Source organism: Pterocles gutturalis, unplaced genomic scaffold (genome assembly GCF_000699245.1).
Source record: "Pterocles gutturalis isolate BGI_N339 unplaced genomic scaffold, ASM69924v1 scaffold23128, whole genome shotgun sequence".
NCBI lineage: Eukaryota > Metazoa > Chordata > Aves > Pterocliformes > Pteroclidae > Pterocles > Pterocles gutturalis.
This window is the reverse complement of record NW_010126374.1, coordinates 31,646-56,827: the sequence shown is the minus strand read 5'-3', so window position 1 is coordinate 56,827 and position 25,182 is coordinate 31,646. Positions and strand designations below refer to the sequence as shown.

The window sequence follows — 25,182 nt, the reverse complement described above, 5'->3', positions numbered from 1 at the left end:
TTGCCCTTAACATGCACACCCCCGCTCAGACTGCAGCCACTTCAGCTCTCCCCTCATGGCCTTTCCCCACTGCACTCCAGCCCTTTCCTTCCCCCCACTTCATGTCCTCTGCTCCCACCTCACCCACAACCAGCGTGTTTCTCGGACAGGTGCAGCAGCACATCCTTGGGCTCACTCGCAACTATGTCAATGCTAAACTGGTCAACTTTAAGCTGAAAGAGGGTAGACTTAGATTAGATATTAGGAAGGAATTCTTTACTGTGAGAGTGGTGAGGCACTGGCACAGGTTGCCCAGGGAAGCTGTGGATGCCCCATCCCTGGAGGTGTTCAAGGCCAGGCTGGATGAGGCTTTGAGCAACCTGGTCTAGTGGAAGGTGTCCCTGCCCATGGCAGGGGGTTGGAACTGCATGATCTTTAAGGTCCTTTCCAACCCAAACCATTCTATGAGTCTATGTTTCTATGAACTTGGCATTGCCCATCAGCATGTGTAAAGACTGGACTCTGCCTGCCTTTTCCTCCATGAAGCAATGTTTTGGGTTTCCCATCTGTACACACTACCAGTGACCAATTTTCATCACACTTCAACAAATACAGACTCTTTGAAAACACAGCCCCTTGGAACATACAGATGAAGCAGGCTAAAGTATTCAGAGTGAGTGTATAGTACACTAAAATATGCTGTCCTGCCTTAGAAAACTAAACTAAAACCAAATAGCTACAGAGTAGCAGTACAGTTCTCAGATAGCATTATGACCTCTGATACACCTAACAAGAATCAACGTTTTAAATTAACTTTCTTCAGAAGAGCTCTGTCCTGGCTGTCTTTTTACCCAGAAAATGTCCTGATCACATGCCTCAGTACCAGGACTTGAAGTTAACGTAGTATATCTGGAGGTGCAAAAGCCTAGTTTAAAATAACTCGTGAAAAAAGGAAAGATAGAACAAGCATTTTTTTAGGAGCTGTCTGCTGAGAAGGCCGTATCACTTTGTGGTCAGTTATTACTGAGTATTTGTAAACAGAAATATGCGAGTCTAGCAGCTATATATAGAGAAAGTCTCTTTTAGGGAAACTGGTGTCATTCTGTGGTTTCGCTGTGCTGATGATTCACTTATACGGCTCAAGACACTGGAGTACAGCTGTGAAATTCCTAACTTGAAGACCAGGCTATTCCCCATATGTCTCAGCCATTGCTCATCTCACTAGATTGCTCTTTCCCACACCAGGGCTACACGCAACTGCCTTGCCTTAATCGGGTGGATTTTGCTCTCCTAGGACATCCCAACAAATAACCAAAATCTCAAGTAATATTTAGCATTCTGGCAGTTCCTTACAACAGAGGCTTTCAAAAGGCTTCCAAAAGCAAGGTGTGTCTGTTCAATATCCCTAGTCCATGGAAGGGCAAATAATTGATATTCAGGCATCATGGAGTGGGGATAAGACCATTTCTGAAAGGGACAGTTCGGGTACCAACTTTTCCTGGTGACTCCTGGATTCTGCTGTCTGTCCTGAAGGAACCTATCCAAGTGCCTCTATGGCTGATGAGGTTTGGCAGCCAGGAACTGCACTCACATGGACTTTGCTATTTATTCCGCTATTCAGTTTGGCTGAGCCAGCTTTATGCAATTAAAAATAGGAGAAAATTTCTCTGGTTCACATAAGAATAAGGTGGAGAGGCATTAAGAAATATTGAATGTTGAAAGCTGACTGGCAAGCAGATGCAAAGTAAACCACAACTATTGCACCAACATATGTTCTTGGGCTTATTGATACAGGCAAGCCTGGTTTTAATAATTTACAATGTCCTTGCACACAGTTCCCAGATGGGCTCTTGGGGAGCACAGAAATGGCGAGGGAAGAAAAGAAGCTATCCAATGCTGAGAATCACCAAATAGATGGGACAGAAAGACTAAACAGAAGAATTGGTCCAATGCTCAACAGATGCCAAGAATACGGGAATTTGCATGCTTATCCAGAGAAATAAGTGCTGTCATACACCAGTTGCACATGTCTGACTGAGAGAAACAGGAGGAGATGAGCCAAGAGGCATGCACTTTGTCATGAGGGAGTGCTGGTTTGGCTGGAGCAGCAACAGCTTGCTTACAGATTACCTCCCCGCTATGGGCTCCTGGGATTTCCACAGATCCTTTCACAGCAAAAGAAACCAGCAGAGCTGTGAAGAATAATTATGCTGCCAAGAGCTGGAAGGTGCAGGGAGGAGGAGACCCTCACTGTAGAAGTCAACAGGCTGCAAGGGACAAAGTAATGGCTAGAAAGACCCAGAGTCAGCAGCAAGGAGGCCAGAAGTACTTCAAGCAGCAAAAAGTGCCTCACCACAAACAGAGTTTGGGTTGGCCAACAGGACTCTCCCTCCATCAGTCATTCTCATCCCTGTAGACATCACACCCATCTTTGCAATACTTGCCTGGGACACTGGGAGGGCTTTATCTTGCCCACTAGTGCTGCACACAGACTGCCAGCAGCAGGTAAAATTGTCTGTGCACCGACACGCAGCCATAGACTGGTGAAATAAAGGATTGATTTCTAAAAAAGTGGAATTGGCTGGCTTTTTATTTAAGGGAGAAAACCATCCTTGGGCACAGTATACATGACATATGATGCAATGTGGACAGGCAGTGAAGGAGTATTGTTGCAAAGCTGAGTTTGTTGAAAGTTTTAGAGGTAAAGTGCTATCTCTGTCCCTTTACGCTGAATTTGAGATGATAATCCAAATTGCTAAATAGTGACAGTCTCATCATCACCACATCTGAATGCCTCTCTAAAATTACATTAAAAGGGAAAAAAAAAATCTCTTACTGCCCTTCCTTCTCCCATGGATAAAATTATGTACAGATACACTGAATTGTGTTCATGGTGTGTCAAACAATGGCTCCACTAGTGTAAAGCTTCAGATGCTGATAATGACATGCTGCCAGTGAAATCAGTAGTATCACAAATGAAACAAAAGCACAGATGCACGTGCATTTCTTTGCAGATCTGAAGATGATGACTGAAAAGGCAGGTGGACCACAACTTGCAGCTCAGCTTCAACAGTTCCCCAAACTACCAGCCATCCCCACTGCTCGGATGGAGTAACCCTACAGCATACATTATCTGCCATACCTCAGTGTAGGGCTTTAAGCAAAGCTGTAGCACCTACATGGTCACTCACCATGTCACGGCTGACCGGGAACTAACTATGCCAGGGAAAAGAGTGAGCAGACATTTCCCACAGCTATGGCCTCTTCTCAGACCGCAGGCGGTGAGTCAGTAGGGGCAGTAGGGATGTGTTTTAAAAGCTAGCAAAAGCAAACCTGAGATTGCTGGGTAGATATTTTTTTTTCCCCCTCCACTTCCAAAATCACAGTGTTTGCTTGCAATTGCGATCAGGCTTTTTATATATAAAGCAATATAATGTGCTCTGTGGGCTTGCATTGAAAAGTGTATGGGGATTTAAAAATATGGCAATGATTGCGAAAAGCCCACAGTAACAGTAGACAGGGGAGGGACTGTGTCCAGTCAAAGAGCATGAAGTCATACAGAGTTACATGAGCCAGAACAACAGGGACAGTGTAAGATTTCTAAATCAGATATGGTGCTTGGTTTAAGCAGCCAGCCCAGCACACAGGGAATTCCAGTCCAGAAGCAAGGAGAAAAACAGATGACAAATATTGTTGTTCATGATTTCCTTTTTTGTTAGCTGAACTTAAACTTAATTGGTAAAAAGTAACTTTGTAACTTCGTAGCTATGAAAAACAGTGACAAATGTATGTCCTATGATTAGGGAAAAATTGAGCTACTATGGATCATACATTACTGTAGGTGTACTGGGAGGCTATTATTAACCATTCCTTTTTATTACATGTTCCTGAATGAAACTTTTGTCTTACCAAGAACATAAAGTCATTTATTTAATGCAGACAGTAAATTTTCTTGTTTATCTTAGTTTTAATATCCTTCTGACACACAAGTGTATTTCACACACTTGTTTTAAGCAGTAGGAATATGAAATACACTTAGTGGATACAGTTACCCAAAGTTTTTCTTTCCTACTCCACTACCAAGATGTGTAATTCATTGTCACAGAAGTTGTGGGGGTCACACATATGCAATCCATATGAAAGTGCAGATGGTATAGAAATAAAGACACTGAAGTTCCACTTGTACTTGACATTCTTCCTTAGTACTTGTCCTGTGTTTAGTGTCACGATGGTCAGCAATTCTGACTGGCATCTAACTGGCTTGCGAAAAAAATGAAACAAGATAGACTTGTTGTGGATCAATGATACAGTGGAAGAGAGGATTACAAATAAATGAGTAACAAATAAATAGATGCAACAGATACTGCTTCTCAATGTGTGTGGGGGGGAATCAGTATATTTGAAAACAGGAACTAGGAGAAATCAAGTCAGTTCAGAAGAAAAGGAGCAAATTCCAACAACACCATTGTCCTCCTAAGAAGAAATACAAAAGCAACGTAAAGTGATGCTGCAAGATCAGATTTGCTTGCAATAAAGATGAGGTAGGCTTAGTCTTTATTTTTATCTTCTGTTTATTTGTTCAGTTGCTGCATGTACACCATGCACTCATTCAAGTTAATGAAATGCTTGGTTTAATAACAACAGGTACCATCAGCTGAGCTTGGAGAGTTCTGCTATATTGACAATGGCTGAGCATGTCACAGGAGTACCACTACACATGGGGCATTAAAGCTATCTTAGGAGGATTTCAGACCTGAAACACGCTGAGTTAAGCCCTTCTCCAGCACATGATATTCTGTACCAGCTGAAAAGGGAATTCATAATTTCAGCAAATGGTTTTTAAAGACTTTGGGAGGCTTTTACAAGTGATGGGAAGTCAAGACAGTATTTAATGTTATTTGTTTAAGTAATTTTTATCAATTCTATTTTGAAAAGAAAAATAAGGGAAAAGTAAAAAGAAGGGAAAAGAAAAAGAAGGGAAAAGAAAAAGTAAAGCAACAATGTTGCTTTACTACACAAATTTCCCTTAATAACAAGCTGCAAGAGTGTTCATTCAGACTCAGACAACTGAAAGTAGGGAGGACCCAACATGAGGGTTTACCATTTTGTCCTGGGTTAAGCAGAGACAGAGTTAACTTTCTTCATAATAGCTAGCAAGAGGCTGTGTTTTGGATTTGTGCTCAGAAGAAAGCTGATCAAAAGTGAGATTTACTGTTGTTGCCAGGATACTCAGGGTCTTTCAGCTTCTCTGCTCCCCGCAGATGAGGGAGGGGGCGGCAGGGGGTGCTGGGAGGGAACAAACACAGCCTCTGTTGCTAGCCTAGGATTTGGTCTTAGGTTCAAGACTGAGACCCAGAGTGGCCAATAATCTATTCCATAACATACACGTCACGTCCAGTATATAGGTGAGGACCCTCCGGAAGATCGTCCCTTTTGTTCCGGATCTCTTTTGGCTCCGGATCAGGGATGATTTGTGTAACAGGAAAATCTGTGTAACTTTAATTAAAGATTGCAAGAAAGCATTGGGGTTTTCCTTCAAAACATCCCTAGATTGAGAGCTTCTTTCCCAATGAAATTGAGACCCGTGTTGGTCCTTCTGGCTGTAGCTTCCAGGCTCTCTTATCTCAGGAATATTTATTTCACTGGGGACCCAGCAGATCCCTGCACTTTTAAGGACAGTTCATCAAACCTGATCTTCTCACAAAGACAATTCATCAAACCCAATTTTCTCATAAAGACAGTTCATCAAACCCGGTCTTCTCATAAGTGCTGAGCCATTCCCCTTGTCTTCATGAAAATCTGAAAGATCTCTGGACCTTTATAAGTCACTATTTTTATTAATGTACAATTTTTGTCAATAGACTTCCCAGCGAGAGTGGTTTTGGCAGGATGTGTGAATAATTGACATGGCTCTTGGCTTGATACCATAGTTACGGGAACAAAAGAAAAAATGGGGAACTGAATTTAACCATATATTACCACAATGATACGGCAGAACCTTTAACCATCATTGGCTCCCTTGAAGCTGCAACTGGCCAGCAAGGACACGGCACTCAGCAACAGGGTATCTTGCTACTCCTCACTGGTTCAGAGCGGCTGCCTGCTTCACAATGTGTTTATGAAACTGGCCTGAGATGAGAGGGTTGTAATTACATGTCCCATGCAGAAGTCACAGGAATTTTTGCTGGATTTTAAAATATCCAGAGGTCCTAGAGATAAGAGATAAGTAAGAAGTCACATACTCTTTGCCACTCCAGTGGTAATTTTTAGAAGCTCTCTCTTTCAATACACACACTGAGACAAAGAGAAAGAAAAAAAAATAGAGACATAATACGTATCCATACATGGAGAAATATAGAGGCTGCCACCTGCTGAGAGGAAAGGGTTATATTCCAATTGCAAAAGTCCCCAGTAGAAGGGTGCAAATGAAAGCCCTGCAGGGTTTCTGTTCCTGCCCTACTGTCTATTTCTACATTGCTCCCTGCAAAGTGGAAGCTGTGCTCACCAGGGGACACCAGAGTAATCTGGCCAAAAATGTTTAGTGGAAACTGGCAAATGTTTGTGGAAACCCAAAACTGTTTTACAGCAAAACACCAGCCAGAAAAAGTTTATTTATTAATAACACAGCTAACAGCATTTTAGTGAAGTTTACATGTACAGTGAGAACCCAAGGACTACATTAAAAAGTATTTATTTTATATAGTTCTACGACATTAAAAAAATTTGGTAGCAGCACTGTGCTGTTTTAGGTCAAAAATCCTTTAATGAGTTTGCTGGTGACACCATGTTTATTAGAGGCTGACAGCTTCTTGCAGGGCCCCTGCAGCTTGGCATTCAAGGAGCCATCAGAACAAGGATGCCACCTTCCAGAGCTGGCTCAGATCACTTGTCTCTTTGTCTTAGGATAAATTTGCTTCTTCACTTTTCAGAATCGCTACCATAATAAAAGGACCTTCTAGTATATCCTCAAATCATCAAATTATTCTTATTTCTGAAGGCTTGGTGGAACAGAGTAAAGGTCTCAAATTTTCTGGCACTGTAGTCTGCCAAAGGGAGATATGCCGTGTTTTCTTAACAATGTAAGGAGACACCAATTTTAATACTCTACTTAAATGAGCATTTCAAAATCTTGTAGTGTTGTAATGAAGAAAAGTGCCTGGCAGAACTGTTCCTGGAGGCTGTGCTTTCTCAGAAGATGAAGAAACAACACCTTGAGGAAAGGATTCTGTTAATGTGCCAAGTTTGATGTTTTTGTAAGAGGGGTTTTCATCAGAAGTTGGTGCACCTGAGGAATAATGAAATAAAGAGGCTGTGCTTTCAACAAGACTTATGCCTGACTCAGGATCTGTCATGGGTAAGTTCGAGTTGCTTTGGGTTCATGTTCAACAAACCAAATGCAGGGTTTGAAAACCCTGTAGTATTTTATGTACGTTATCAAGCCCCTTTCAGAAGCAGATTTTTCTAAAGACAGGGGACAAGTTTATCTGCAGCAAAGTGGGTGTAAATTAATCTGCACCCTGAGCCAAGTTTTGCTGTGCTTCTGATGCATGTTCTTGTCCACCTCTTAACGTGCTCTCCTTCACAACCCTCACTTCTCTGCAGACTTCTGTCCTCCCAGCACCCGTATCAGTCATGCCCTGGCTGCTATAACCAGTTCACATACTGAGATGGGGGACTTTATTATCCCTTGCTATTAAAAGAAGCTTTATTTTGTACAGAGGTAAATTACCTACTGATACAGCCACAATAAAAATAGGTCATGAGCAGAAGTAGGGCCAGGACACAGAAGACGGACAGCGCACAGAGTGGTACAAATGCTGGAGAGGTTGTTGTTACCATAAGGAGTTCAGCAGCATCATTCTCCAGCTTTGGACCACTGTAGGGAGGCCTCTCAGCCATATACCTGTTTCATTCATGAAGGCTGCCCACATCACAGCCAGCCGCTCTCATCATATGAAGATGTTTCTCAGTAATGTTCAGCCTTGATCACAGGACCCTCTCTTCACTTTTCTGTCCTGCAGATGCATGCTTCGTTGCATGCAGACGCACACCTGCGTGCGCACTGCAGCTTATTCAGGAAATAGTTAACACTTTTGCCAGTAAAGGCTTTTTAAGCCAAGGACAAAAGGTGTTCTGGACCTTCCAGACATCAGGAGAAAAAGCAACACATATATGTATGGGAAAAAATATTGTTAAAAAACAAAGTAGTGGAAAACACCTCCAGATTTTCTACAGACCCTGTGACCCTTCACAGGCCATCCAACAATCAGGGATCAGGGCTTGAAGTATCACAAAGAAATATCTGTGACAGATGGGGAATCTGAAACCATAAGAATGTCAGAGCGGTCACAGCAGGTCAGACTGAGAGCCCACATAGCCCCGTATCTGGTCTGCACAGTAACCTGCAGCCGATGTTTAAGGAGATGTAAGAACATGGCACATGCAGTGTGACCTTTCCCCTTATGTATTTTCTGGCAACCAGCAATTAAGGTCTTTCAGAGCCTCCAGAAAGGGCTGATCCCAACAATATCTGGAATACCTCCAACCTCTACCACACTCTGTGGCAACGAGTTCTGGGGTTTAAATACATTCTTGATGCAAGCAAATCTGTTTATTGTAACAATATTTCCAGCACTGTGCAGTCCCAGAAGTCCAGCTGTGTCTAGTCATGGACAAATTCCCACTTGCCACTTAGTGCTGGGCAAAGGTGCTTTGTGGTGGCATTGCACATTCCCCCGCCACGCATCATCACCCTCTGACAAGTGGGTTAGCAAACAATGGTCAGCAAATTGGCAAAGAGCAAAGTGCACATGCAGGAGTTCTCACGTTGGCAGGCTGTTGCAGCAAGCTCTTTCCACAGTCCGAGGCAAGTGGCTTTTGATGTAATGAAGGTCTTCCCTTGCCTTCCCACCCCTCTGACCCTGTTGTGCTTCAAACCTGGCTGGCAGCCAAACACCACAACAACCACTCACTCGCCCTCCCCGCCTCCTGGGGACTGGTGACAGAATTAAAGCGGTAAAGGGAAAAGAGACCCATGGTTGATATAAGAACAATTTAATAACTAAAATGCAATAGAATTAAAAACAATAATGACCAAGGCTCAGCCTGTTCCCAGCTAACGGTGGAGCAGAGAGAGTCCCAAAGCTGCAATCCCAGAAAAGAGTTAAGAGCTCAAGTGTCCGAGAGTCTGCGAGCTGAATAAGACAGCAAGACAACCTCAAAAGAGAGAGAACTTCCAGACAGATTCTTGTCTACATACTGGGCATGATGTGCATGATATGGAGTATTCCAGTGGCCAATTTAGGTCTCAGTCCTAAACCTAAGGTTGAATCCTCGGCTAGTAATTGGGGCTGTGCTCCCTCCCAGCTTCTCCTGCACCTGCAGACACTGGCACAGCAGAGCAGCTGAAAAGTCCTTGACTGTCCTGGCAGCAACTATAAACATCAGTATGGTATCAGCCTTCTCCTCAGCACAAATCCAAAACACAGCCTCACACTAACTACTATGAAGGAAGTTAACGCTGTCCCAGCCGAAACCAGGACAGACCCCCAGCACTGTACCCTTGTACCTGCTGTTGGTTGACCCATCTCCAGAAGCAGGACTAGCTGATTGCTTACACCTTTCTCATTACCTTCAGATTCAGCTACTCACCAGTCCCCTGCTTATATACCTGACTGCAAAGACCACAAAGTACACCAAGGCCTTCTCCATGCAAGAAGGCAGAATTTCAAAAAGTCACCCATTTGCAGGAGCAGTGGTGTTGCAGAAATGACACATGTGGGCCCAAGAAGTCCCGTGCTTTCTAGGGCACTGTGTGCGGAACATACAGAGGTTTCCTGAAAACATCTGGGATGGTGCTGGAGCAATGCTTGACGGGACAGCTGACCAGAAGACACAGCCCTTATCGGCAGTCTGTGTTCATGTGGGACATAGTGAAACCAAACCTATGGACACCGATTGCAGAACAAAATGTACTGTACGTGCACTACTCACGCAACCATATGGAGCTCCAGCACAAATGCGGAGATGAAAATGTAAATATGGCCCCAAGGGCAGCCTCATGTTTGAAAACAATTCAGCCCTTGCATCCATTTCATGCCAAACCTCATGCTTTGCACTCTGGCTCATGAAGTTTTAGATCTTGGGTTTTCTAGGTGACCAAGGTAGCTGTAAGGTACCAGAGTTCACGGTACAAAAAGCATCCTATTACTACTCAATTAATAGGAAGACACACTTGTGAAATAAGACCCTGTGACTGCTTACTTAGGCAACATCTCCATGCAAGTATTCATTGATCTGTTGTCCCCGGGGGCCGTCCCAGATTGCGTGTTGCCTGCCCTGTTCCGGAAGAATTGCCACACATCGAGAGGCTTCAACTTGCTTCCTCTTTACGAGTTTGATTTTGACAAGTTTGCTGCTCACTTGACAACAAAAAGCTCACCCTGGTTGCACTGGTCAGTTTTCAACCAGAGCAAGTCAGCAATGCTGGGGAACGAGATGAGAGGAAAGCACCTGAGAACAATTAGAATTCACTTCAGGAAATATGTCCTGGAAGATACCAAACCAAATGGCCATTATAATCACTTGTGTCATAAAGTTTAATGTGGCCTGCTGATGTATATTTTCAATTTCTTCTGTAGTCCCTACGATATAGGAGTTCGAAAATCCTGTCTCAAATTAGGAATTATGACATTCTGCAGGACATCTGTTATGACTAACATTACCTGCATGGTTTTTCTCCTAACAACTATGACACAGAATTTGTTCCACCTTGTGGGATGCTTCCAAGCTACATTTCTCCAGTTCTGTTGGATGTGGGTAGTGTTTCCTTTTGATGGCCTCAGTCATCACTGCCCTTCACACAGAAGGACTGAAACTCACAACACGGTGGTTAATGTGAATGGCAGGCACGTCAATATTGCCCTAAATATGACCCAGAGCTCTTCTTTGCTAGGCTGGGTAGTAGCGTGACCTGCTCAACATAACAAGGTATGAAGAAGACAGAATGTTGGATTTTTTTATGAAACACCAAGTTTCCTATATAACCCTTCCAGTAGCTGGAGTTGAAGGAGTATACTGTTCTATAACAATTCCTACTGGTAAGGTTATGAATATTGAATCAGTGGTTGTGCATCTGTCCAAATCTGTGTTACGAAGGCCAGTACTGCAGGGAAGGCAGCTGCAGAAGTGGACACACAGTGCGATTTGTTATATCAGTATTTCACTTACCTCTCCTTTCAGCCCTGGCTCTTCACTCTTTTTCCGTTTCTTTGTTGTTTTGTTTTTTGGTTTTTGTTTTTAATGGACTGTTGTCTCTACTTTGTCAAGTTTGAATATTAATATTTTCTAATGGGTGGTCTTGTACTTTTTTGGTCTGCTGCCAGTTTTGTTTTGTTTTTTTTTTTGTGAAAGATTTAATCAACATTTCAACAAAAAGAAGCCATGTGCCATTTTTGCCTGGCTCCAAAAATAACAGTTCCATTCCCCATCCCCATCTGTGATACACAATAAATACTAATTTTATCATGTATCCACAGGTTTTTCAGCAGCACTAGAGGCTGAAACAACTTGAAATATTTTCCCGGTTGAATACTAAAGAAAAACATACACTTTACACCAAATATGGCCCTACTTATTTCAGAAAAAAAAAAAAAATCTAGGTTTCATGAAGGTTTTTACAGATCTTTCTTTTTTTTTCAGCAAGGTTAGCAGTGTTCAGTTAAAGTACATTCTTCTTCCTCAGTTCATACCGTATATCTTCGTATCTACCAAATAACCAGCTGGTACCCATCTGTCTGTGCACAACGGCACATACACTGCTAACTTAACTAGCTCTGTTTTTAGCTGCTTGTTCCCTCCTCTCCTTTCACGTATCACACACTGTTCACTTCAAGGATGCCATACTTTCTTTAAATATGTCTCAAATACATCGCTTTTAAAAAATAATTCCCAACGGTGATGAAATAAGTAAGTTTCAGTCCATCAGTTTAATTAAGTCCCAACACACCAGCACAGACTTCAAGGGGAAATTAAGTCCATTTATGTATCCACATACTCACTCCACCTTATGCAAAAAGGTTACTCAGAGATGACCCAAAGTGAGACATTTGGCCTAAACAACCTCAAACCTGGGAACTGACAAAATCTGAATCTGACACTGTCTCAGGACTACCCGTCTCAGCCCTGCACCAGCCAAAGGGGCCAACCATGGCCAAATGGGTTTGCTCAAGTCCAGCTCTTGTTGTGCAGCCTAAACAACTCAGACACATGCTCTCCATGAGTCTAGATGTCTAGACAGGGTTTATTTAGGCAGCATTTTCATTTCCCTGCAATATCTTTTAAATATCGTAAGTAAGCTTAATATCAATTTTCTTGCAACAAAAAAAGCAATACAGAACTATAAAAAGTAAAGCAATATAAAAAATGCAGTGTATCTGTGAAAAGCTACTGGCATTTACCCTTGTGCTGTTTTAAGATCAACTTGTGAAATTATACACTCGCATTTTTACACTACTTGAGAAATAACAGACATGCCAGTTGCTGCACCTGGAGATCAGAGACTAGCAGAGAACAAAATACAAGATCATTGTAGCTCAAGGGGACCCCTCTGGTAAGTGACAGCAAAATAGACGACAAACCATCTGTTTCAGATCATGAAGAAATCCAAGTACCAATGCGTTCTGCTGAAAGCAGACAGGGTTAGCCAGTGTTTGGGTGCCGTATAGGATGCTGTGAACAGCACATCGAGGCAATACGTCAAGAGCTCGTCCGCTCTCCTCGGCAAAATTAGGCACCGTGCCTTTCCAAACTGGATGGATCTGACATTCAAATCATACTCAGCTGAAGTAGGCTGAAGATTTTAAGTGTAGCGAAGTGAGAATTTTAATCTCTTAACAGATTAAGACACCAAAATAGGTTCCTAACACATTTAAATGATAGCACTCAGACAAAACCTCTGGGGTTTTTGGTATTTTGGGTTTTGGTTTTTTTGGGTTTTTTTGAAGGGACAGAAAGAAGAATCTAAAGGAGAAATTAAGAGGATATCTCCAGTCTTAACCAATGTCACTTTTCGAGGTTGTTTCCCACCACCTTCTACAGGCAGCATTGTCCCACCAATCTCAGACAAGTACAAAGGGGAAAATAACAAGAAGCCACAAGTGAATTTGCATGGTTAACAGCTCTCTCGAAATTTTCTGCCGCAACACATCTTAAAAACATGTAGTAAGGAGGTGACTATATTCCATTTAAGGGACTAAGACTCTGCATTATAATGTACTGTATTTGTACTGGAAAAAGCTTGTTCCCTGCTACCCTTTACTAGTTTACCTGAGCTAATTATCAAAGCAGCAGTACAGCAGTGATCTCAAAGGTCCTTCCGGGAAAAGCCTCCTTTGCTTTAGGAAAACCACAACAGAAATCCCAAGTGCTAGAATTAATTGAACTGCTTTTTAACTGTGGGCAAATGAATTTTTTTTTTCTTGGAAACCTTTTAAGAGTAGGCCTAGATGTTAAAATCTTACAAATCTGAGAATAAACATTGATCATTAAAACTTTCCAAGATGAGATTCACAGCCTCTTCATACCTGCATCCTACAAACACCATCCATACTGATAAAAAACCTACCAGCCCCAAGCAGCTCTCAGGTCTCCATGGCATGTGTGAAAACTCTTACTGTGAAATAGCAATTAAACCTTCTTTACCTGAGATGTGAACCTCTCTAGACTGTGGCTTGAAGTTGGCTATCTTAATGTGCTCATCAAAATAAAAGGGAAAAATAGAATTTGAAAAATTTGCAACATGCAGACTGGTCAGGATATTGCAAGAAGCAGAATTTGTGCACCATGATTAGAAGTCTTTACATGCACAGCATCAGTTTATTCACCTGACAAAGACACACTTTAGTTTTTCATCTCTGACCCATTACAACCTCCAAAAAACATTTACTGCCACTGTTTCTGCAAACTTCAGATTTTTGAACATCTCTCAACCATTCTCATTGCACAAAACTGTGTGCCAGCAAGCACTGAGCACCCGTGCTGAGAGATAGGAGCTCAGTCCAGACCTTACTGGAAGGAAACTGAACACATTTTTCTGATGGTCACCTCTTCATGAGAATGGTGCTTCCTGGAGTGAGATTAGAACTTGCAAAACAAGCTTGCTTAACCATATTTCAAATCCAAAAGGAACTTCTGGGCTTTTTCATTTGGTGTTTGAGAAATGTCAGTACAGACAACACTTTCCAGAGTAAGTAGTGAAGATGGCTATTACAAAACTTCATTAGTCAAGTCTCAGAGTTACCACAGTCAACTTGAAACCAAGTCATGTACGTGAAATTATAGCATTTGCTGATATACATTTTGCAAACAGATGGCCAATTTACAAGCAAGATTTGGATTTGGCCTGTTCAAAACCTTTTTTGCAGCTTCATCCCTTCATGCAAATACTCCACTATTTGCACAAATTCCCATATTAGCCCAAAGCTGTTTGATTAAAAGCTAGAGCGTCTGCCTATCTTGGGCGAATTTGCACTGGGATACATGCACAGTCGTACACTGCAGTGCAGAGATGCAATCCCAGTACCACACAGTCGTGTTTTTGCTAGTAGTAGCAATAACTGCATCTACTGAAAAAAACTCCAGTGTGTTGCTTCAACCTATTACATTGCAAGACAAACATTGCTTTGGGCAGAAACAGAAGTAGGATAGCTACTTAAGAAAGGAAGGAAGGCCAGACAGCAGAAAAAAGGGAGCAGAAAAAAGAATGGAATGGGAACAATAACACTTCTCCAAATAAGACTGAGTGTACAGTTGCTGCAAAAATACAAGCCTCTCCAAGAGGAAAATATATAATAAAATACAAAAATACAAGCTTCTCTTCTGAGAAGCTATGGGTCCTGCAGGCCCTAAAGGCATGGTTGTCAGAAGGAAGCAAGCTGCTTCTCCTGCAGCAGATGCAGCCAGGTGTGGGATGATACTAAACGACAGGCCAAGCAGCGGGATCTGCTGCAGGGAGCTTCCCCCACCTGGTGGCACCCAGCTGGGCAAGACCCAAGGTGCAGACTCAGCATCCTCCAGCTATGGGGCACAGCCTGGGCAGCATCCAACCCCGGCTCTGTTGGCATACAGTCCCTGGCATTTCTGCTCCCTCTGCTAGGGGTGCCAAGAGAGGAACTTGAGCTCTTGTATATTTGGCCTCGCCACGCAAACATCTCCCAGACACTGGGAAACCATGTCTTCCTCCACCCGGTGCTGTTACTGCAAAGGAATGGGAAGAAGACCCAGGAGCCATTTTAGCCATTTCAGCAATGGGAATGAGAACACGATGCTCTCCATGACTAGAAATAAAACTGAAACCAAAAGGGTTGGTTTGATTTATAGAAGTGGGGCAAAAAGAGGTCAACCACTTCACTTTGTTCATTTTCGTGACCTCTTGCTCTTCTTCCTACTCTCTGTGGTGGAGCTGCCACAGGGAAGAGGCATGGTGCAGCTCACTACAGCTGGCCCTCGGGGTCCCTGGGGCACTAAGTGGCAAAAGCAGACCCCTCACCCCAGCCCAGGTCACCCACTATGGCAGTCCCACGTAAGGAGACCACTGAAACACACAGGTCTAAGACTGCTTTACCACCATTTATGAAGAGGGACAGCAAAGGCCAAGGTGGGCTTGCTGGTGTCACTCTGTGCCTGGGGGCTGGCCAGACCCCCATCATCAGTGGCTCCTAAGGATCTGGTGAAGGAAGTTTTGTCTGTCAGGAACTCACAGAGGGGTTTGGAAGTGGCTGCGATGTGATCCCTGGCTGTACTGTGGTCACAGGTTGTCTAAAAATCAGAGAGCAAAAGATGCTTCTCACCACCTTCTGCCAGTAGAAAGGAGGTCTCCATTGCCCATTTCCTCACAGTTCACCTGAATTCACTTTCACTGTCCTGAGGTACCTGGAGTCTGGTTGAGTTTAGAGAGGAATAGAGATTTCCAGATTTCTTCTGGTTTACACTCCATCCAAGTTCCTGCAGAATCCAGATTCACAGATTTCACTTCCAGACAATATTTATGACTGGGAAAGGCCCATAAGGGAACACTGTAACTGTTAGTCACTCTCTAGACCCTCTATTCTGACTGGTCTTTTAGGAACAAATACTCTGCTGCAATAAATCTCAGCTGCAAACCGATCCCAGGGGATCAATATATTGGATTGATCTCAGTTAAGAAACACAGTTGTGAGACATTCTCTGTGAAAGCGTGAACAACAGTGCTGAATAACGTTCTCTTTGGCATGTAGACACATGCACGTGTGCAGCAAGGAGCACAAGGGGATCTACTCCTTTTGCCCGCATGCTGTGGTGTGAGGGGTTGTGCCCACCTCCCGTGTTGTCAGTGATGTGATGAATCATTCTTCAAAAGCCCTCAAGCAGAATTTGTGAAAAAAATCTATTTTGCACTGTTTTCACAAAAGAAAGGTCAAGGTACGCACTTTGCACTTTTACACAGAAGACATGTTTTTAAAGGCAGTGAATAAATAATCTTTCAAAGACAAGCTTGAGAAAAAGGCACCAGAAGTCAGGGCCCTATTGTAGACACTGGTTTTATAGCATAGTGTGATCACCTTTTTTCCTCCTTTTCAGTCTCAACCTCCCTTTGAACTACTGGGCACATGTTTTTCCTTAGGAAACAACCAGCTTATCTCCCCTCTAATTAACAGTCGCATACCACAAGCTCTCCTTTCCCTCGGTGAGTTGGAGACACGGCTGGCTGAGCTCAGGACTTGTTCTCCGCTTGTGTTTAGTGCACCCAAGGAAGGGCTTGCATTCTTTGGGCAGAGTCTCTGAGTTGTTGCTTCACCCTCCACACCCAAAATCTCAGTTGTTCTAACATAAACCATCACTCTGAGGCACCCACCCAAAATACGTACGACTGGCTGCAGTCTGTGAGTCCGAGGGGCTTCTCACCTGGGGCAGACAGCAAAGCGTGGTGCAGCTCATGACTGAAAACTTTGGCCAACTGGACAAAACATCATTTCAGTGCTTCATATATAAAAATCACAGGAAGCTATGCATTTTCTAGCTGAACCTTTTCCTTTGTAATCAAAAAACTAATTTGCCATTTAACTGATACTTCACCTAAGAAAAATGCTAGTCTTGTGAAAGACATGCCCTCTAATCAAGGAAGGCAAGAGGTAAATTTTGTCTGAGGTCAGTTTGACCAACACAGAATATTTTGTTTAAACAATATGCTCTGAAATATTTAATCAATGCCATAAAACTTATAAAGCATTTACTTATCAGCACCTTCTCTCACCCAGCACGTGGGTTTTCATAGGTGCACCCAATCCCTCAAAAACGTAAATGTAACCTGATGAAACACATTTCCCTCAGGGACAAACTTTGTGGGCTGGACCATGAGAGAAGTTGTCCATTCAAAAAGCACTGTATATATGGATGAAGGATGTAGAGAGCAACATGAAAATACCTTTAAAATTCAGATTATCGTTAACACAATGACATCGTGGTGGTTTGTACAGCAAGCAAAATATTACAGTTATTAGAAGTAAATACATTAGGTTTGACCAAATACTGCGACATTTCACCCTGACTTTCTGAAACAAAATGCTTTTTAAATTCTTGTCCATAAAAAATTCCAACCTTTTGTTCCTTAAGTAGGATAACAGGAAAAAAAAAAAAAGCTTCTAATGATAACTCTCCCTCGCTTTACAGGAATGTAGAGAAGTTCACTAGTATTTGTGAACCATACTAAGTTGATACAATTTATGAGAAAATGAGCACTTTGGATGACACCAAGTAAGATATATATAAGGCTCCAAACTAATTAATGAGGATAATGAGAGTTTTTGAACACTTATCCCTCCCATGAGGACCATCTGTTGTAGAGTGAGTATGGCACTTCAAGAGAAGTCTATAAATGTAATTAAATGCTGAGCAGTAGTAAAAGGTGTCTGGGTTAAGTTTAAGTTAGGAACATTAAACCGTGGTATTTTCCAATTTTTCAGCATTTTTTTTTAAATGCTTTTTTAAAAGGTTTTTATTACAGCATCAAGTGGTTAAGTTACGCAAGGCGGTGCACAAACACACGCAACAGATGACAAGCCCTGCACTGAGGAGTTCAGCATCATGACAAACATGTTAAAACCCCTGATGGGATTCAGGTACCTAAACCCAAGCAAGCAGTTCCCTTCCAGATGTCCAGGTATCTGAGATGCCCCCATCACCCCGGGAACCCCAAAACTTATGCAAGCACATCCAGGTTTTAGGGACCCAGAGTAATCTCTCCGCAAATACCCCTGATTGCCTTGGCTCATCATACAGAGACAGGGCTCGGAGCAAACCTTGAATCCATTTCCTTGCCCCTTTGTGGGGGTTACCATGAAATACAGGCAGTTAACTCCTGTCTGAATTTCATGTTGTCTCCATACTGTAAACTGAAACTTTTCAACAGCTGATTTTCAGGTCCAGCCATGTCAGCACTGTGGCTTGAACCAAGAACGCTGGTGGCTGTTCTGAGCTGTGCCACCCTTGCTCTCAACTAGAGCCCTGGATGGCCAATTGACCAAATCACCCCACCTTAAGCACGTGAAGAACTGTTGAACCTGATTGCTGGCTTACATGATTGGCAGTACGCATGGGTTTATGCACGTCACTGAACCCAAGTTTAAACGATGCCACTGAACAGCTGGGTGATGTGGAATAAATCACTTCATAAAAATCCCTGGTGTTTTCACTAGTGTGTAACTGAGATACTTCCCACTGGCACATTTTGAAAAGCATTAGAAAAACGTTTTTATCTGAATGGCAGATAACAGATGAATCCATGCTTAACTTGCATTATTCCATTTTAGAAAAAATAGTTTAAAAAAAACTATCATAGCAGCACAGTAATGATAATTGCAGCTTAATTACCCATAACTGATTCTTTATGCCCTGAAATAAATTATTCTCTTTTTATGCTTGTCTCTGATATCCATTAGAGTCATTACAACTGCGAGTCTATAATTACATACTTTGCATTTTAACATTCTATGCCAGTTTGAGCTCTCTTCTTATCTTTCAGTTAATTTCATTACTGAAACATCAGGAAAACATCTGCACGAATTTTCCAGAAATTCTTGTGAGTTGATTAGGGTAGCTTTAGGACTTAAAGAAGCCCAGCAAGCCAGTTCTTAGGACAGAGCTTCTGTAGGTGTGCACAAGCCTGGCTCTGCCCTGTGTACTCTGCACCATGGTAGCATCCATTGCTAGAAGTGTGTCTTGATGTTTGGGACTACATTTAAGCACGAGGTGGAGGTTAGGACACAACAAAGTGCTTGGAGGAGCAGAGGTTAGATAGGTCTCTGTTGAGTTTGAAGTTAAACAAATGTTTAAGCCTGCAGTGGGGTTGACAAGGCTCTTGACAAGGCTCTTCTAGGAGGACCAAGGTCCACATTCTGCCTCATGGCACCACCAGTAGGAGACACAGGGCTGCCAAAAGCCAGGACCCCTCCTTGTTTCAAGTCAGCATGCTCTGTGCCATACGCATGCAAGTGTACGCTCGGCACCAGTGAAAAATCTGGTAAAATCATTGCAACAAAAGAGGAAAACGTGAATTCCCTCTACGCTTTGCTTTCTCACAGGTCTAGTCTTGCTAATGGCTTTCTGGTTGAATTGCCAAAGGTTAACAAGCAGGAATATCTGGCCCAGGAAAGTGACTGTGTGGGTTACACTCTATTGCCTTGATCAACCATCACAGGAGACAGCAGCACCCCAAGGGGCCAAGATGGTTTAATGGATAAGGTGAAAGACCTCGGACTGAAACCTCTCTTTTCTTACTATTCCTGACTCACTAAAAGCTCCCAAACACATCATTTACTCTCTTCTTTCAGCTTTACCTGTTCGTAGGCCTAGAGTCTTGCTAACGATACTGATGGGACTCCACCAAAAATCGTCCATAACCTCCCCATGGAGAAAGACAAGGCAAACGTTATTTTAAAATCCCTTCACTCCAAAAGTTGTTTCACACCCAGAAAATCATTTTTTCCATGGCCAACATGGCATGTGCAAAATTGCTTAGGAGTTGCAGATATTAAAATAAAATGGAAGTGTGGTAATGCCTTTTAATGGACAAATCATGCCGAATGACCAATATGAGATTGTGCAATAAAAATTTCACACAGAAGGCCGGTAAAATTTGAGCCGTGTACAGCAGTTAGAACAAACTAATCTGACATTCCCATGCCACTTATTTACCCCACAAGAGCCTGAGAATGAAATGTTAATTTCCTGTTACAGTTTAACAAAAGAAAAAACCTTGTCATTTCCTCAGCTGGAATAGGCACATTTTTATCGCATCAGGGATGCACTTTCTTAAAGAAAACGCCTTCCTCCTTCCTTCTCTCCCTAGTTTATTATTGTTTAGAACAAGAGTGGGATAAAACAGAGAGATAAGGAGAAGAGGTAAGATGGCTGGTAATTCTAGAGCAGAGTTTTTACTCTTTATTGAAGCATATGATCAGCGATATATGATCATGTGGAGCCACACTATCACCAAATGAAAATAAAGTGTCTGCAATTACCTGATGTTCTCCTTTAATTCCCCCAACCAGTCACCCCCACAGCAGTCCACACGGCAATACTGGTGCCAGACCCTGTGTTTCAACACCTCCCTGGCCAGCGACAACACCGCAACGGCAATTGGTTAAGTCGAAAGAAGAGAGTTGTCACCAGCTTTCCCAGCTTTAGTAGATTGGAAACAGGCCAACAGATGGGCGCTGGAGCTCAGCAATGAATTTGCATGTACTGCAAACGAGCTGCAGCCAACGTTTTTACATCTGCTGGGCACACACAGCTCTTTGAACTCACATCCCTTACATGCACCAAAGTAGCCTGGCAGGCAAGGGACACCCCTCACGTGCAGCTGAAATCCTGGATGTAAAGCACGTTCCTCATGGGGCAAAACAAGTATTCTCACAGTTAAGTCCCCAGGATCACTTTCCTGCTGGATTGCCTGGGATTTTAAAGGCAAAGGAAAAGCCATCAGCAAGTACAACAGGCCAGCCATGATAAGTGCTTACGGAATACTGCATAAGCTGATATTTCTTCAGTGATGTCAGAAGAAGAGAGAAACAGCTTTAAGCTGAGATACTGCAGCTCACATGTGGGTAACAGGGCACTGGTCAGAGGTGGAAATACATTTACACTACCAGTACTAGATCTGTTGCCTCGGACCATTTTGAGACAGCAGAGTCCTGTGCTGAATGCATGGTGCCGAGTACCCTCTCTGCCACAGGCTCTTCTCTTGCATTTGAAGTTGTTCCTCCTAGAACTTCTGTCTCTCTTTAGCAATATTACACTCTTCATCCCAGACCATGGAATAGGTACAAGCCAAAGAAGTAACAAGCTCTCTGCAGAAAAGAAGGCAGCCCACAAAACTAGCTTTTCTCCCTTCATGTACAATCCAAGTTGTCCTATACAATCCCAGTTCACTAGCACGTCTTTCTGCAAAGCAACACCCCAAAAACTTGACACTGGAACAGGTTGCCCAGAGAAGCTGTGGATGCCCCATCCCTGGAGATGTTCAAGGCCAGGCTGGATGAGGCTTTGAGCAACCTGGTCTAACAGAGGGTGTCCCTGTCCATGGCAGGGGGGTTGGAACTTGATGATCTTTAAGGTCCTTTCCAACCCAAACCATTCTGTGATTCTATGAAAAAGGGCTGCCTCTTGTATCTCTTCTAACTTGCAGGTTTTTAACTTTGATCTCATGGTCAAGTGTTTGTTACTTTTTATTACTAATATTTAACTCACATGTTTAGAAGGTTTGTAAAAAAACCCCACGCTTTTTCAAATGCTTCTTTTCATGTTTGATTATTTCTTTGCATGGTTTGACTATTGAAGTTGTTAACTTTAAAGGTGCACATATTCTTTTGTTGTGGAGCTCTTCTGCCATTCTGTGTACATCCCTCCCCACATCATGAGGTACAAATTTGGGCCTCTTACCCCTGCTACCTACACAAGTCCCATAGAGGAGTGAGACCTGCTGCTCAGTTTCCAGCACTCCCAGTACTTTTTATTTCCTTCTTCTGTAAATCACTGCAATTGTGACTTTTTTACAGGAGCGTGGAGGTTTTGCATGTTCTCGGTTGCCTCTGCCAGTGCCGCTGTGATGCTCAACTGCTGCTTTCAGTTACTTACTGCACACTGTAATGAGCAACAGCTCGTATCCGTCTTCACGACTAGCCAAGGTGCTCAACTATGCCAGGTATGTTTGACTTAGGAAAGTCTTCAACAGGTCAAGAATGATTGAAGCAGTTCCAGAGCAGGAACTGGAGCGGAGCCCGCAGGAGCCTGACCAGCAGCTGGCTGGTCCTGATAATTCTTTAAGCCCAGTCATTATCTACACTTACAGAGGTGGAAAAGCTGTGGGGTTCGAGGATTTCAGATATCTTTGTCCCTAGGAAGCAAGTGAAACCCTGAAACATTTTTCAACTTACACCACATCCCTTGCCTTCTACAGATGAAAGTGCAAAGAAAGGCAGAAGTCCAGGAATACAACGCAGGCTTCCCCTTCCTCTCGCCTAGACCAGCCTAGTCGGAAGGAAATGTCTACTGCTTATCTCTACTTCAGAAAACAGACACAGCCCATGGTGGAAAAACACGGGCAAAGGCCAACAAGAACCCCAGGGGCACAAACAGAGGCTTTGCATCAAACCTGCTCCACATTCGTGGCTTATGACTTGGAAAGCCTTGAGTTTTTTGAAGCCATGCTTTTATGCCATGTGAGAATCTGGCTCAGGATTGCCATTCATCATACTCTCTCAGCAGTAAGTAATGCCAGCTTGCAAAAATCACATGCCTAAAAGTGGTGTGGTGGGAGGGCACGTTCACAGCGTGCTCAGACTCTCCTTTGTGCAACTTCTTCTTTCTGAACCACCAGGCACTTGATAACGTTCCTAAGCTTTCCACTTTTCATTTTTTAAAGGAAAATTGTAATTCTCGAAAGAGGAACTGCACCAGGAGATAGGGCTTCAAGAAAAAAAAAAAAAAAAAAAAACAAACCCACAAGAACAAAAAAGCCCTCAAAAGCCCACGTTTATTGTCAAAGTCTCCAAAATGATGAGATTTGACAATAAGGCTTTTGTTCTTACGAACACATGCAACCGGGCAACATGCAGCTTGATTTCTGCAGCCAGTAGAGATTCAAAATACTTTCCACATACAATAGGTGTCAATTTGACTTTATTTAAGGAAAAATGGGGAAAAAACAGTAATTTCCATAATACACAGAAGACAAGTTAGATAGCACTGCAAAAAAAAGGCTGAGTGTTTTACTTGTCACCAGTCTGCTTTGCAGCTCTACGATTAGTAATTTTAATGCAGTTTGTCATTTTGTATTATTGTTTAGCGTCTTTATAATCAGCAGAGTTTGGGGTTATAAATCACAAAAAGTGTACTACTACTATGAAAAACTAAAAAACCCACAAAAATCACTTTCAAATAAACCATAAATATGTGATACACATTAGTGTAACAAAACCATTTTTGTAAACATTTTCTCCAACATAACATGTGCATAAGATAAAAAATAAAAACACTGCAGTCATACAAGTTAGGGTTACTTTGACTTAAAGATACAGAAAATTATTACTTATTAAAGCTTAAAACTAAACCTAGGAGCTTTTATTTTCTTTGCTTACAAAAGCACTGTTTGAAGAGTTCCATGTTGATATACGTAGTGGTTTTGTAATACTGTTTTTACCTTGCTGTGTTAGCACTTCTGTGGAGGCAGAGGCAACCAGGAGGGCAGCCCCACCAAAGGAAGGAGATTTCCTCCCCCACCTGGAGCCTCAAAACTTCAACAGCATGTATCCGTAACCTGGGCATCCCTACAGTACTGGAGCATCTTCCTCTAGGTGAAGAGCATCAGCTTTCAAGGACTAGATTAACTTTTTGACCGCATAGCGCTAGAAGATTTAAATCACACAGACTGACATTTGATCAAATCAGGTTCAGCAAATTACACTACAGGGCAGCTGTGTGATTACACCCACGTCTACCATCACGTCGTGTTTCCGAGTCCCCTTTAGTTCATTATAGTACAAAAAGGTTGGTTGTTCTTCTGGCTGACCACACTGGGCCTGAAAAGAACACATCCTTCACCTTCAATGCTATCCAAAAGTCATACAATTAAAAAAAAAATAGTTCTAGGTATTCCTCCACCAGCAAATGTAAGGCTTTCTTGAGTTTTGATTCTTTTGGGGTGTGTGGGGGGGGGTGTGTGTGCACACGCGTGCGCTGGCGGTATGCATTTACCGTTCGCTTTTCAACCGTCTACGATGTTCAAAGGAGTCTTCAGCAGCAACGCTGATTGGGGTTGAAGGATTTACAGCAGTCAGATTTGACACCAAAAGAAGGGTCTGTAGAGTCTGAGCTTTGCACACTCGGCGCTTTTGGCTCTTAATTGATTGCGTGACCAGTCGCTTGAGCCATCGGCTTGACTGAATCGAAGAAAACGAGTTTAAAAAGCCCTACCTGTCATGCCATGAAGGAAAGTTAATCGCAGCAGAAGACAAAGCCCATGAAACACTGAGAGCCTGTTCACTGAATGAACAGCTTAAGGCAGCTGTCAACAAAGTACCCCACCAAAGGAATTAAAAAAAAAAAGTGAAAACAAAAAGGAAAATGGCTGAATCATGACACTGTGCATTATTACAACACCAAAAGATTATTATACACTCAAGGTTTCTCAAGTAATGAACATGTAGTCATTAAACAAATTATTACTCTCGAGACATTTATTACAAATGTCAGAACTTATTCATAAAATAAAACTGACTTAAAAAAAAAAAAAAAGAAAAAAAGCCAGAGCTGGGATCTTACATCTAAACACAGGTATACGCTGTTTTCATGAATAAGCAGTATTAACTACATTCTTAAAAGAGTTTTAGTGCATTGCATTCTTAAAAAAGAAAAATATCACCGCCCCAAAATGGTTCCTACAACATTGAACAGTTTATAGAACTAGCCTAGTTATTTTTACCTGCCTGTTACTAAGCCCACGTGTTACAAGAGTGAAACCTCTGGTCTTAGGCTAAATTCAGACTTCTATTAAGGATGAATCTGACTTTTAAAAATGCTTGCTTTACCAAATTTTGTAAGCAAATTACATTAATCAGTGTCTCACTGCCATACCACTACCACTATTGCCCCAGCGGACCACCTTCTCCT

General features: G+C 42.5%; 1 protein-coding gene across 1 annotated transcript in view; it reads right to left on the bottom strand.

The window, feature by feature from the left end:
• LOC104465791 (interleukin-1 receptor type 2-like) overlaps positions 1-25,182 on the bottom strand; it is a gene marked incomplete at its 3' end in the record, with an annotated part of 34,331 nt that overhangs the window by 8,307 nt on the left and 842 nt on the right. The gene's annotated exons all lie outside the window — the stretch shown is intronic.